Consider the following 14,803-nt stretch of genomic DNA (forward strand, 5'->3'; position numbering starts at 1 on the left):
ATGGCATGGCACAGTCTGGCGGTGTTCTCTGGAGAACTCTGCTAAGTCTACCTCCAGTGTCTAGGGTCCAGGAACCAAGAGAGCTGGCACATCTGGATCTCAGGTCTTCAGGGTCCTCTCTTGGCCCTGCCTTGTAGGCGTGACAGTTACCAAAGCCTCAGTGGGGGTTGGAACTTCCAGATCAAAGCTGGAATGGCTACCCACTACAATGAGGAATTAATGTGAATTTTAACCCTAGCAATTAGACACATGAGGCCAACATGAGATAAATATGTACAACAGGGATGTGATGCCAAGACCAGGCATGCTAGCTCCCTCCTTGTCATTCACACCCCACAACCTCCCCTTGAGTGAGAGGGCTTGTTAATTTCTCACCCTCTGTGTCATATACCTCAAAATATCTTCATTAAGTCTCTGATCCCAGTTCTTTAAAAAGTCTTCTTTTACAATAAAGTTCAACCACTTCTAAACCAAAGTGCTGTGTGTTTCTTTCTGCTCTACTCTTATTGGAAAAAGGACTCACAAAAAACAAATCAGTCCTCTATGTTTTTGTAAATGGATGAATCTCTCCCACTGTCTGTTCCCAAATAACCATTCAAAGGTTTATATTAATTATAAATGTTTGGCCAATGTCTCCTGATTATTATTAGCTAGCTCTTAAATTATCTTAACATCTTAAATCATCACATTTCTATTGATCTATTTATTGACACATGGCTGAGGCATTACTGAACCTCTGGCATGTTGCTCTTTGGGCAGCTGGCTGGCATCTCTCCTAACTCCACCCTTCTTTCTCCCTCAATTCAGTTTGGCTTTCCCATCTAGATATATTCTGCCTGGTTATAGTCCAAATCAGCTTCAGTATCAACCAATGAGAGCAACACATATTCACAGCATACAGAAATACATCCCACAACATTTTTTTTCTGAAAGAGTCTCACTGTATAGCCCTGGGTGGTCTAGAACTACCTTCATTTTGTTAGTACATTTCCCAGTGGACACACACACACACACACACACACACACACACACACACACGGTCTCAGTATGCATCCAAGTTTGTTCTTGAGTTCCTAATCTACCTGCCTCATACTCCCAAATAGCTGGGATAAGATATGTATCACAATGTCTGATTGGTTGCATCCATTTTTTATTCTGCTGGGTATGTGTCTTTCGCTCAGCTGATTTCTTCTTGCTGTGTCCCTGTGCTGGCTAGTTTTATGTGAACTTGACACAAGCTAGACTCATTTGGGTAGAGGGAGGCTCAATTGAAAAAGTGCCTCCATATCCGTAGGGTAACCCCCATATTCTGAAGCTCCATACTCAGCACCTGGGAAGTGTGATGGAATCACTTGAGCTTCACTGGTCTGGGACAGCCTTGTCACTCCAACTCTGGCACCTCAGCAAAGTGACTTTCTCTTGAATTGGCTTTTCTTGGTGCCTTCATTTTCCTCGGTGGACATTCCATGATTCAAACGTCTCTAGCATTTTGGGGTCTCTATTCCAACTTAGGCTTCAGGTGCCCAGCTTCATGTAGCAGCTTATCAGGCAGGGACCCATTTAAGGGAATCCAACCATGCCAGGTGATGCTGAACCTCAGCAGCTTTCTGGAACTTTGATGTAAGCCTCCAGGAGTCCATCACTCTTATATCCTTCATGTCTGCCAAACCACATCAGAATGCTGCCAAGTTCTAATGCTAGATCAACCATTGCCTTGCTCCATGGATCACATTGTTCTGTAGCCTGAAGAACTGTTAGCCACTGTTTTCTGACCCTCGGGTAACATTTACTAGATGACAATTTTTTAGAAAGGAAATGTGCAAATTACAAACCGAAGAGTGGGTGAAAGTCTTGCCCTCAGGGCAGCTTTCCTATTGTTCCAGTGCACAGCACTGTTACTCCCAAAGATGGGATGGGAAACACAACTGACCCATATCATCATGGCCAAATGAATTAAAGCAAGCTTTTTTATTCATGTACACAGGATGCCTCCCCCAAAGCAAGGTTCAAGATGTCAGCATTGGACATGAGGAAGACAAGGCATTTATAGAGCTTTGGAGTAGAGGATATCCAAATAGGGGGAAACAGGCAGGGTCACAGGAGCAACAGGAGCAGCACATAACAGGTGATCACAACAAGGCAGTCACAACAGGTGGTCTTAATAAGGCAGTTACAGGTGGCCATATACCCTTCTGAAACAAAGGCAGGGCCACAAGATGGTTATAAAAAAAACCTTTTGAAACAAAGAAATGTTTGCCATTCCTGGAACAGGCAGTACAGAACCATTGGTAGCTAAGGTTACAGTTGGGACATGGCCAAATCCTTGAGGAACAGAGGTTTAATCATAAACAGGAATGAACCTAGTCTGTCTTTACTATAAGTTGGCTTTTAGTCCAAAGATGGAGGCAGGTTGCTTCTTCACCCAAATTTGTCCTCAATGCTGCTGATTACTCTAACAATTCCAACTGCTTCCTCTGAACCCACATTGTCTGCAACTTTAAACTCTCTCATGTTTCTCTTTTCTTTCTTTTTTCTTTATCCTTTTCTTTCCTTTTCCTTTCTTTTTTTCCCAAAATTGTGTAGTTCCCCTATCTTCCTGCTCTGCTTTTGGTTCCTTATCACCTTGGACTTGAATCAGAGCAGTGAGTAGTAACCCTGCCACTGTCCTACAGCTGCCTTTTCATGAAATATCCTTCACTAATTAAACAATTCATTCTTTTTTCTTTATTAACATAATTCTCTTTATTGAACAGTCCAGAATTTCACAACATGCACCCCAATCCCACTCATTTCCGAGTCCTCCCATGTCTGTCCTCCAACCTTGTAGCCTCCCACCCCCTAGAAAGAAAATTTTAAAAAGGAGGAAACCATTTCACTTCTCTATCTTCCCTGCCTCTCCATCACATATTCATTTGTCCTAGTGGTCTTGGGACCTGTGGTGTGTCACGAAGTATGCCAAGCAGCTTTACTTGCAAATGTTCATTGCAATGAATTGTTGGTCTGGTTCAAGGCCCCAGACTTGTGATACACCATTAATACTTCATGGAAAGTTCTGTCTGATATCCTGTTGTTGACTCAAGTCATGGAGATCCTGCATCTATGGTTGTACAGGCCCGGTCTGTTCATGTGCTTCAGCAGGTCATAGATTGGGTAGATGTTGGGGTAGGCCAATTCAAAGTCCAGGACGTGAGGACATGAGCCTGGGTGGTAGCTGAGCTGGTCAGTCTGGGCCTCCACTGGGACAGACCCTTTCAGGCAAGGGCCAAGGCCACCTCTCCTACATGAATGGTGATGGGTGGGTCCAGCTCTCCCAAGTGAGGGGCAAATTTTTTTTTTGAGCAGGAGGGGCATTTCTCCCAGGACCATCAGTGCTAAGGACCAGTTCATCTGTTGGGGCCCAGTTTTTCTATTAGTGGGCCTCTTCTGATGTGGCCTGCATGGGGTGGAACCAGTTCTCTGGTGGCCAGACTTCCAGGTCTAGCTCTTCCATGGCTCCTGGAAGTAACATGGGCCACTAGCATCAACATTGATCCCATCTGCCATAGGACCCAAAACCCAGACAGGGCCCTCAGAGTACCCCAACAGAGGCATCTGCTGTGGAATCATCCTTTTTCACACCGTGAAGATGTTTTGCTCTTATTGGTTTAATAAAAAGTTAACTGGCCAATGTCTAGGCAGGAAAAGTTTAGGCAGGAGAGCCAGACTGAGAGAATGCAGAGAAGAGGAATAGCAGAGTTACTAGGAGACACAGGGAGAAACAAGATGAATGTGCCGTGCTGGGAAAAAGGTACCACCACATGATAGCATAGATAAGAAATATGGGTTAATTTAAGTTGTAAGAGATAGTTGGAAATAGGCCTAAGCAATCAGCTGGGCTTTTATAATTAATAAGAAGCCTCCATGTGGTTATTTGAGAGTTTGCTGGCAGGACACTTTTAGGCTTCTTTAGAATTCCACATTCTTTCAATAAATCAGTTCCAAAAAACCCCAAGAACCACATGGTCAGATCTTTGTAAAAATTTTCAGAAGTAATTATTTGTCCATTGCTATGAATAAGACCCTGACAACACAACAGGAAGAGGAAAGGGTTTGTTTTGACGCTACCATCCATGCTGGCAGGGAAGGTGTGGTGACAGAAGTAGGTCAAAATTGTCACAATGTATCCACGGCCATGAACCAGAGGTAGACGTATACTTGTGTTCATCATGAATTCTTTTTATTTCATTCAGGAACCACCCATTAATGGAGGTACCCATAGTCAAGGTTGGGAAACCCTATTCAATTAAAAAATTGTAGAAGTTCTCTTAAAAAGTCACACCTGGAGTTATGGTTGATGTGATCCTAAATCTTGTCAAGTTGATAATGAAAGTGAACCAAGATGTCCCAGTGCATCCTCTCAGGTGAAGGGACTGAGTGGCATTCTCAACACTCTCTGTAAGTCCCCAAGTCTCTGGCCTTCATCTTACTCTTTTGTTATCCTTCTTCCAGACTCCTGGCTTCTTTCTTGCTGTCTGTTTATCTCTATATCTCTGTATTACCAATCTCTGTGACTAAAATATTTGTCCCTACTTTTCTCTCTACATGTCATCATACTTCATCTCTCATCCTCTTTCTGAATGAGGATTGAATCTAGGACCTTAGACCTGCTTGGAAAGTGCCCTAACACAAAGGTACATCCAGGATTCCTCACCTGTGACTGCTAGAGGCCAGGCAAGTGCTCTACCAGTGTAGTTCATTACCAGCCCTTTTGAAAGTTTTAATTTGGAGATAGAGTTTTGCTAATTTCCCCAGGCAAGGACTGACGCTTAATCTCAGCCTCCCAAATACTGAGATGAGAAGCACATGCCCATCCTTTGACCTCTCTTTTTATGCAAGACTTCACAACTCTTTATTTATACCGAAGAGAGAGAGAGAAGGAAGGAGGGAGGAAAGGACAGGGAGGGAAGGAGAGGAGGGGGGGGAAAGGGAGGGAGGGAGAGAGAACTTCTTTCACCATTAAACCAATGTCCGTCTAGATCCAGGACATGACCTCCAGAGCAAAGTTACTCTCCAGTGACCAAGAAGGAAGGGAAGAAAAATGTGTAGATCTCAGACACAGAACCTGTTCTTACCTGATCCTGGCATGGTGCCACCCTAGACTGGACTGACACCAGGACATTTTTCTTGTCAAGCTGGGTGATCTGGCATTGAAATGGGTCATTTTTCCAGTCCAGGAGTCCTGGTGGGAGCCATAAAGTGTGTTTCATGCAGTAACTGATAATTCACACTTTGGGGAGGTGTGTTGCCTTTCCCCTATTAATATAGTGAAGAAGTATAAAGAGGTAGGCAGATCACTTAAGGTCACACAATGCATTAAAACTACTATGAGCAATAGAAAAGCTGCTTTCAAAACATGAAATGTGCCAGAGGTGATGGCACACATCTGTAATTCCAGCACTAGCAGACTGTGAGAATAGATTTACAAGTTCAAGATGAGCCTGGGATATATGGGGAGAACTTGTCTGAGACAAACAGATAAACAAACCCATTTAAAATGTGGTATGGATGATCAAATTCAAACTAGTAAGTTTTATGATACGGTTGAAACAGCATAGCTATGTGAATTATCTTCTGTATAAATCAAATATTTCTGAAGGAAATTATCATACAAATTTCGTTATTATCACATTAAAAAACATACAACAGATTTTACTCACAATATGAGTACCACCATTACCAACAACTGTAAAATTATACCCAGAGTTCATGGCTTAAGCCTGTAATCTTAGTTACTCAAAAGAAAAGGTCACAAAAACACAGTCAGCATAGGTGGCAGAGCAAAGCTCAAATTATCATTGACACTTATTGGCACACACCTGCAATCGAAGTGCTGGGATGTGGAGGCAGGAGAATCAGGGTTGAACTCCAGCCAGAGCTACATAGTGATATTATGTTTCCTAAAAACAAGTGAAGCCATAACAAAAAAAAAAAAATGGGTTCTGGGGATTTGGCAGGGTTAGTAGAATGTTGGCTTTTCTAGTAACAAGTCCTGAGTTGAGTCCCCAGCAGTGTATACTATAACCATTGTGGTTCATGACCATGCTCTCAGGTCATGAGGATCAGGTGTATAAAATCATCCTTGGCCGCACTGTGATACAGGGTGGGTAGAGTTGCATGAGACTGTCACGCCAAGAGAGAAAGAAAGAAGGAACTCTATTGAAGTTTAGGTTGCTTTTGACCTGCTTGCCCATCAGGATGACAATATATATTGGGTAATCCTTGGCCACTGGGCTACAATGATGCTGACATACATGAGGGGTAGATGATGGTGATGGTTTGGGGTCTTTGATAACTGAATTTTTGGGGGTTAAAATGCTTTGGATGGTATTTAACTAGAATCTGATTTTTATGTAGTAAAGAATGACTTTCAGGGTCTGGAACTTGAATCTGTTCATTTTCACATTCACTTGATGCAGTGATGAATATGAAATCCAAGTTGACATCTATGCACAGAATGTATTCTATCAACCGGGCCCATCTCCAGCAGGTTTTGCCCTTGAATGTGTATGCAGCTCTGTAGGTGTCAGTGTTGTCAGAATGGCTGGCTCTATTTCAGTTTCTCCCCCTCTTCTTCTTTCCTGAGGATGACTCAACACCTCCTTCCAGGTTCTTCATCTGTCATCATCTCCTTTGTCAAAATGTCAAGGTAAGACACAATCTCCTGCCATAGAGAATGAAGGTTCTCTTCCAAGACACAGACATGGATATGGTGGTATTCTAATTGTACTGAAATGTGATTTTGATTGTATGTTAATAAATAAAGTTGCCCATGGGTCAGAGCTATTAGAGCCATAGGGAGAGTGTGGCAGTGGTGGCGCACACCTTTAACCCCATAGATCTCTGTGTGTTCAGAGATACAGCCAGCATTGGAGACATATGCCTTTAAGACTTGGGGGGCTGTACATACAGACAGTGACGAGGCAGTCACGTGTTTGGGTTTACAACCAATGAGAAGGCAGAATGACTATGAAACGACTTACACACAGGGAAATAGCTCGCTTTTGGGAAGCTAGGACCACCGCAGGAGGAAGGGTGAGATTTTAGCTCTGAGCTCTGATCTCTTGGCTTTCTCTTTTATTGATTCTGTGTTTCTTATTTAATAAGATGGTTGGTTACATCTACACATGGATGCAGGTTGACCCTGGTGTGTATACATTAGCTCTCCAGATTTGTGCTAGTTTGTGGTTTACAACTGATTGATTACTAATAAAGTTGATAAAAATAAGTGTTGGACTATGGGAAAGGTTTTAATTTAATTTAAAGTTTGGGGCATTGGGATACAATGAATGCCTTTTAGTTGATAGAGCAGGGTGAGTTATTTTTAAGGGAGGAGAGCAGAGTGCTAACTATGGAATGTTCCTTCTAAAATTGAAGTTGAAATTTAAATGCCATTATAACTGTGTATGCTGTAGTCATGACTCACATTCATCCACCACCAGGTGACTATCACTTTCCCTTCCCATGTAACTCAGTGGGTGAATCAGGACCATCCTCTGGATGTTGTCAGAAGGCACTGGACAGGTTGTCACTGGGTCACAGGAAGAATGGTCCAGCTGGCCAGACTGAAAGGTGTGGGCATGGAGCTACACATATAGCTGAATCCATATCTATATCTATTTCTTTGATACAGAATTGTATGAAGCTGAGGCTGGCTTCCAAATGGATGTGTCCAAGGATGACTTGTGATTCTCTGGCCTCTTCATTCACAGTGCTAGGTTTATAAATATGTGCTACCCTTCCTCCCTACACTACAGTACTGCTGTACTGATCAGCAGAAGTTTCAACCAATCAGTGCAGATTCTGCCTATGTGGAGAATTAACCTTTCAACTCTTAAGTCCCCAGATGGGGAAGTTTGGCTATATGAGATGTTCCTATTTACAAGTCTGTGTGTAAGTGCTTTCACAGTGTAACATCATTATGTGAACTGACTAATGACAATCCTGGTACCCTTATGTTTGGCAGTTTTAAGAAAAATATGGAGATGTGTTCACAGTGCACCTGGGACCAAGGCCTGTGGTCATGCTGTGTGGGACAAAGGCCATAAGGGAGGCTCTGGTGGACCAAGCTGAAGCTTTCTCTGGGCAGGGGACAGTTGCTGTGGTTGAGCCAATTCTACAGGGATATGGTGAGATATAGGACAGGGCGGCATGGAGGATGTGGTCCAGGAAGGTGGAGCCTGAGCTGTGGGGAAGGACTCAGGTTCTCTGACCTTTCAATGTAACCTACCCATACATCCCCTACTTTCTAAGGTGTGATCTTTGCCAATGGGGAACACTGGAAAGTCCTTAGGCGATTCTCTGTGGCCACCATGAAGGACTTTGGGATGGAGAAGTGGAGTGTGAAGGAGCAGATAAAGGAAGAGGCCCAATGTCTGGTAAAGGAGCTGCAGAAATTCCAGGATGAGTCTCTGAGAATGGGCATAAAGGAAGATGGTGATACCGGGACCTGAGTGCACAGTCATGGAAAAAGAAAGAGACAGTTGAAGGTAGATAACAAGGCAGAGAAAGAAAGAGAGAGAGAGAGAGAGAGAGAGAGAGAGAGAGAGAGAGAGAGAGGAGAGTATGGGGAGGATGAGATATGGACAGAGGTGGAAAGAGAGAGAAATACAAGGGCAGCAAAGAAACATGAGAAGTATTGTTTCCAAAATAACTCAGAAACATGTACTGACCATAGTGGTCATGTTTCTTTAGAAAATCAATCTGTGATTTTGTTTGTCAATTGTTTATGACTGGTACACACTTGTCCTCTCGAAACTCAGAAGGTGAGGCAAGATGGTCATGAGTTCAAGGCCACTCCTGTCTACATTGTGAGACCCTGCCTTTGATGTGACTGTGACTAAGTGTATGTTGCTTCCAGCACCATATAAAGAGGGAATGATCATGCATGTTTGTAATCCCAGCACTTCAGAGGTGGAGTCAGGATGCTGAGATTTCCAAGGTCACCTTCTGCTACATATGGAGTTCAAAGCCACTTTAGGTTAATGTTTGTTGTTGCCCCACACCATGTTCTTATCAAAGACAAATGCAGACCCTAGGTAACTGAGAGGGAAGGGAGCAGGAGGAACTGCAGACATGTTCTAAGCAGGGAACTGTGTTTTCTTCCTTGTACTTGTGCTGGTGAGCAGCAGTGAGCACAGAGGCTGATGGCAGTTTGACTCTGGGTGAACTCAGAGGCACTTCTGGGGATTGAGGGGTCTTTACATCAAGGGCATATTGGTGACACGACTGTTGTTTGCACCTCCATTTCTGTACACGGGACATTTGCCGTCTCTTATTGACCTTTCTCAGAAGATCTGAGAGGTCAGTGCAGAGGCTGGAGGGAAGAAAGGTGCAGAGGCTGGGAAGAATGATTGGAGAAAGCAGTCAGAGATGGAGGGACCCAGAGGAAGAGAAGTGAGCGCTCAGGCTGAGAGTGAAGGTGATGAGCCCCAGGGAAGGATCTATATCGCTGTCTGGAGGACCAGGCTCCATGCAGCTTTGGACTCAAATGGAAATCCACAGCATCAGCACACTGGACTTTTTATCTGAGGAGACTTGGAAAAAAGACACACACCTTCTTGATGGTTTCCTTTCTCCTTCTCCTTCTCCTTCTCCTTCTCCTTCTCCTTCTCCTTCTCCTTCTCCTTCTCCTTCTTCCCCTCCCCCTCCTCCTCCTCCTTCTCCTTCTCCTTCTCCTCTTCCCCCTCCCCCTCCTCCTCCTCCTTTTCCTCCTCCCCCTCCTCCTTCTTCTCTTGCCCCTCCCCCTCCTCCTCCTTCTTTACCTCTACAGATTATATTCCCCCAACAAAGTCTTTTAGGCAATAGTGGCTTCAGGATGTGGTTACATTCCATTTTTCAAGTGAATTATTATTATGAATATAGGTAAAAACATGATTTTCATCTCCCCTACATGATTAAAAAAGAGTCACTGTGATGACCCACATACATTACATCTAAGCAACATGTTACAAGTTGATAGAACATGAGAAAGCAAGGAAGATTTGTTTTCAGCCAACTCTTTCCTAGGCAGGCTGCATATTGCTGTTACAAAGAATCAACCACTTTATTATCGATTTTGAACGATAATCTTATAAGGAATTTTAAAGGAGTCACAAACCTAAACTTTTACACTTGAAAACCAGTCAGTCAGCTGAAGTTTGAATCCTCAGGGTACATTCCCATTTATCTATAGTTTTTTATCAAAAAATTGAGGTAAGATATGGGTGAAAATAATTAATCATCACCTTTGATCATCAACCAGACCTAGAAAGGAAAGTACTTCAGCTAGCAACAGTCAGGCTGCTCTGTATGTTTTATCCTAGCTTGATGAATCTATAACTCAGCCATGTGTCCTTGTGAACTTCAGATTGTTTTCTGAAGTTCTTCATCTTAAAACTATTCTCAGAGCATCTGGTCTAATCTGAAGTTATTTTGAAGCTTTGTTTGAGCTAATGGTGCAAACGGACAACTGACTGCATCTTTCAGCATTAAGAGAATTAGAGCCGGCCTAGATCCTGGGGACTCAATTGTTTTCCTTAACCATTAACCTGAGCTTTGATCTAAAGCAGTCCTTAGGTAGAACTTATAGGCCCTAGCTGTGTAACATTTTCTTGTATTAATTTTTATTCCTCAAAACTCTATATAACCTATCATTATTATTTGTAGATGAATTTTCTAAACAGTCTTATTAAATAAGAAACAGCCAAATACAAGGGTGAAAGCCATAGAGATCAGAGAAATAGTGAATAGCCACCAGTAACCTTAGCTCACCATGCTGCCATAGCTTCCCAAGAGAACCAGCTTCTTTCTATCTAACCTGAGCCTTTATTGCCTTGTTGTTCTGCCTTCTCATTGGCTCTTAGCCCAGGCACCTCACTTCCTCATCACTGCCTCTCTGTACAGATCTCCAGGTCTCTATGGTTGGTACTGGGATTAAAGGCATGTGTCACCACAATTGGCTGTGTCCTTGAATACACAGAGACTCTGCCTGCCATGTGATCAGATTGAGGGCATGTGCTACACTGCCTGACTTTTGTTTATGGCTGACTATCTATGTCCTCTGATCTCCAGGCAAATTTAATTATTAACATACAAATAAAATATTACCATATTTCAGCAGAAGTAAAATATCACCACATTTCCTCTTTTTTTCTAATAAAAATAAAGAATAATAAAAAAGTTATAACTAATATAAGAAAAACTATATACAATGAGTACAATAACTATATACAATATATACAAGCAGTAAATATGTCAACAATGTCTAGTCCATTTACATTTGACAAACTCAGAGGAAACATTTCATTATCTATCCTATTTTGGTAAGTCCAAAATGTATCTGACCCACTTTCTATCCTAACTTATACTATCAAAAGAAAACTATCTTATAATGTCTTTGAAATTTATACACTTTACTCCTCTTCAGGGAGTTTCTTTTCTGAAATTCTTAACAAGTAAAACTGTAACTATAACTATCTCATCTTCAACTCCCTCAGAGACTCAAGAAGGAAATAATATTACCTAGTAAAACAGGAAGTACAAACAAGTGGCTTCCAAAAAAATGTAAGTTATGACAGAAACAGCCAGCTGCCTGGACAGTCACCCAAGGTTTCTCCGCAACATTGGGGCATCATTCAGCCTATAGGCTTAGCGTATCTGACAGACTCATTTGTGAAGTAGGATGTAAACAAGGCCTACAGTTCAATCTCACATTCAGTGAGAGTAGTCCATGTACCAGATAAACCTGAATTCCACCACTGTCCTGTCATGATTCAGGATTTTAAATTCTGAAAAATGTTGGTGTTTTTGGAATTTGGCTGTTCATTCTTGGCTTGTAGGTGGCTTCATCTCTTTTGTTAAATGCCAGTCTATCATTGAGAGGTTAGAGTCCATCACCCTGGTTACTCTTTCAAGAGTAACTGTTTCAGTTACTGTTCCACTGCACACCAGAAGCCATTGGTCCACTGCCTGTTCAGCTGACTTCAAAGAAAGGGGCACTGTACCTTTTCCAGATTGCAAAGGCTACTTTAGTGATGGTACCATATTGTCCTGGCCTCAGAGGATGCCTGTTGCTAAAGCCACAACCACATTTGTCTTAGCAAGGATCAGTAGTCCTTTGTTTTTGTCCTGTCTGTCCATTTTGTCCTGTTTGTCAGCAGTCAATTTGAGGATACTTTGTTGTCCAGTGGCTAGCTTTTGCCACAATGAAAGTTAATTCCATATGCAGTTTCTTCAATGCCCACATCTTCTCTGAAGTAGATTGGTGCTGCCAAGAGCAAACATGTCTCATAGTCATAAAAAAAGAAAAAAAATTCTAAGTTATTAAAACATTTTAAATGCCATATTCTGTAGATCTCTGAAGGGTTTGAAGATGACCTGTCTATCTAAAATATATCTCTGCTTAGCCTTGAAAACATACCTAATATTACTACAAGTTTTTTGGGGGGTTTTTCGAGACTACAAGTTTGATGGTAATGTCTACTAACTTTCATTTCTTTATATCCTAATAGTTGGTAATAATAATATTCAAGAATTGGTAAATTGCATTACATTGTTAAATGAACTGTCTAAGTACAATATCCTGAACAAGATTAGAAAAAAATCATACAGAATTTTCTAAAAATATCAATCTCAATATATATATATATATATATATATATATATATATATATATATATATGTATATATATAATTTGTATACAATACATAAAAATCCAATCCAATGTAAAGTATTTAAAACTAGTAATTGTCTTTTCAAAGTAGATTCAATAATCTACCTTTTTATCTATATCATATCTATATCCTCTCTTTTTCTTTTCAGAGTAGATTCAATAAACTACCCTCTATTCTATCATTTCTATATTTTTTTTCAAACAAGAACCTTAAATCTAACCTCCTTTGCTTAGCTCTTTTCCTAACCATTAACAACAATAACAACAACTTGTAACCAACCCTTCTAAACAATGAAATTATCCCAAACCCAGACCATTGAAAGACCAAAACCCACCCACCCCATACCACTTCTTTGGGAATATGGACGTCCTGTTCTTAAAATTGCTTCCTGCTGTTTGTGGGCGAAGGCATCTTTAGGGAATTCTGAAAAGAAAAATTGTGGGATTTGTCAAGTTCTAGGAAAGGTAGCTTTATCATTTGTTGTCCAGTCTTTGCATAATGCCAAAGTTCAGTGCTTATCTCAAGTCCTTGTTCAAGTAGTCTGAGAAACTGGATCATCTCAGCTAGCCATCTTGAAATTGTTCTGAGCAGTTTGTAGTCCAAAACTGATTTGTGGGTGATGTTTGTTAGCTTAGTGGTATTTTTATTGTCCACATAGAATCATTGTTGTGGGGCCCCATCATCTTTCTGGAGACTTCAAATTTGATGTTAGGCCTGGATGTGATTCCCTGCAGAAAACTGATCAAGACTCAAAACACAAAAAACATGTATAAGCAGTTAACTGAAGCCTTTTTTCTAAAATTAGTTAGTACTCTATATGCCCATTAATATCATAATAAAAGTTAAAAAAATATATACATTAATCTTATAAATTTTGATATAAAATCCATACCTTAAGAAAAGTTTAAAGAATCAAAATAGAATCAAAGAATTGAGATTAGTAGCAAAAGAATAGTCCCTTAATATTTTCATTTTCTTCTGTCCCATAACAGAAGATGGCTATTTATTCTGGCATGACACATTTTCCTTTTAACAACATTCTTGGGTTTAAAGAAGGAGAGAACCATTCTCCAACTTCAAAGCCAGCTTTAATTTTCAATTGAACTGGGACTACACAAAGACCATTTGTGTTAAGTGTCTTTAGAAAAGAGCAGAAATAAACACTTAGGAAGACTTATGAAATTTTATAGATGATATACTGATAGGCCAATTTGCTCCTTTTGGGGGACATTTTTTCTACATGAACATTAATCACTGGCCTATGTTATCAGCCAGACTTAGCAAGAGAGACTAGCATAGTAGGGTTGCTATGTACCTGTAACCTTGGTTCAACAAATCAGAGAGCTGCTATTTTGTCCTTGAGAATTAGACTGCTTTCCCTGAGAAATGTTTATCTTAAAACCCTTTAGCAAGGCACCTTGTCTAATTTGAAGTTACTTTGAAGCCAAATAGTATGCAGCTGTCTTAGTAGATGGAAATACAACAATTTTCCTCTATCAGCCTAAGCTATGATATAAAACAGATCCTAAGTATATCACAGTCATTGTGGAACAATAGACCTAGTTATGAAAAATATCCTAATATTACTTCTATTCACCAAAATTATACAGCTTAAGAAGAAATCATCTTCCTGACAATCCACAGATATAAATGTGTCCAGTAGATGGAATATATTAATGAGATGAACATGTTACAATATAGGCAGTGGATGATTTCCAGCACCATATACACAGCAGCAGCAAGCATGCAGGGACACAACAGAAGCAAAATACATTATGGAGTCTGTTTTCTAGCAAGCCTTGCTTGAATGAGAAAATCCCATCATAGAGTTGGACTACTGGTGGGCTGACACCTTGAATATTAATTTCTATCTGCTATTGCTGTGACATGTCTATAGGGTACCAGCAAAGCTTAGAAACAGATTTGGAGATACAATTCAAAAGCATGCATGTGTATAGTGTACACTATGAGAGGGATGTGTGTATTTGTGTGTGTGTGTGTGTGTGTGTGTGTGTGTGTGTGTGTGTGTGTGTATGTGTGTGTGTTGTGTATTTTTTCATCAAATCTGAGAACTAGGAGCATGTGGTTGTTTGGATGAGATTGGCCCACATAA

At 40.9% G+C, this 14,803-nt stretch overlaps 1 pseudogene; it reads left to right on the top strand.

Annotated features, from left to right (window-relative positions):
• The window catches only part of LOC102920343 (cytochrome P450 2B1-like), a 47,085-nt pseudogene that overhangs the window by 21,098 nt on the left and 11,184 nt on the right, over nt 1–14,803 (top strand).

Source organism: Peromyscus maniculatus, chromosome 1 (genome assembly GCF_049852395.1).
Source record: "Peromyscus maniculatus bairdii isolate BWxNUB_F1_BW_parent chromosome 1, HU_Pman_BW_mat_3.1, whole genome shotgun sequence".
Taxonomy (NCBI): Eukaryota; Metazoa; Chordata; class Mammalia; order Rodentia; family Cricetidae; genus Peromyscus; species Peromyscus maniculatus.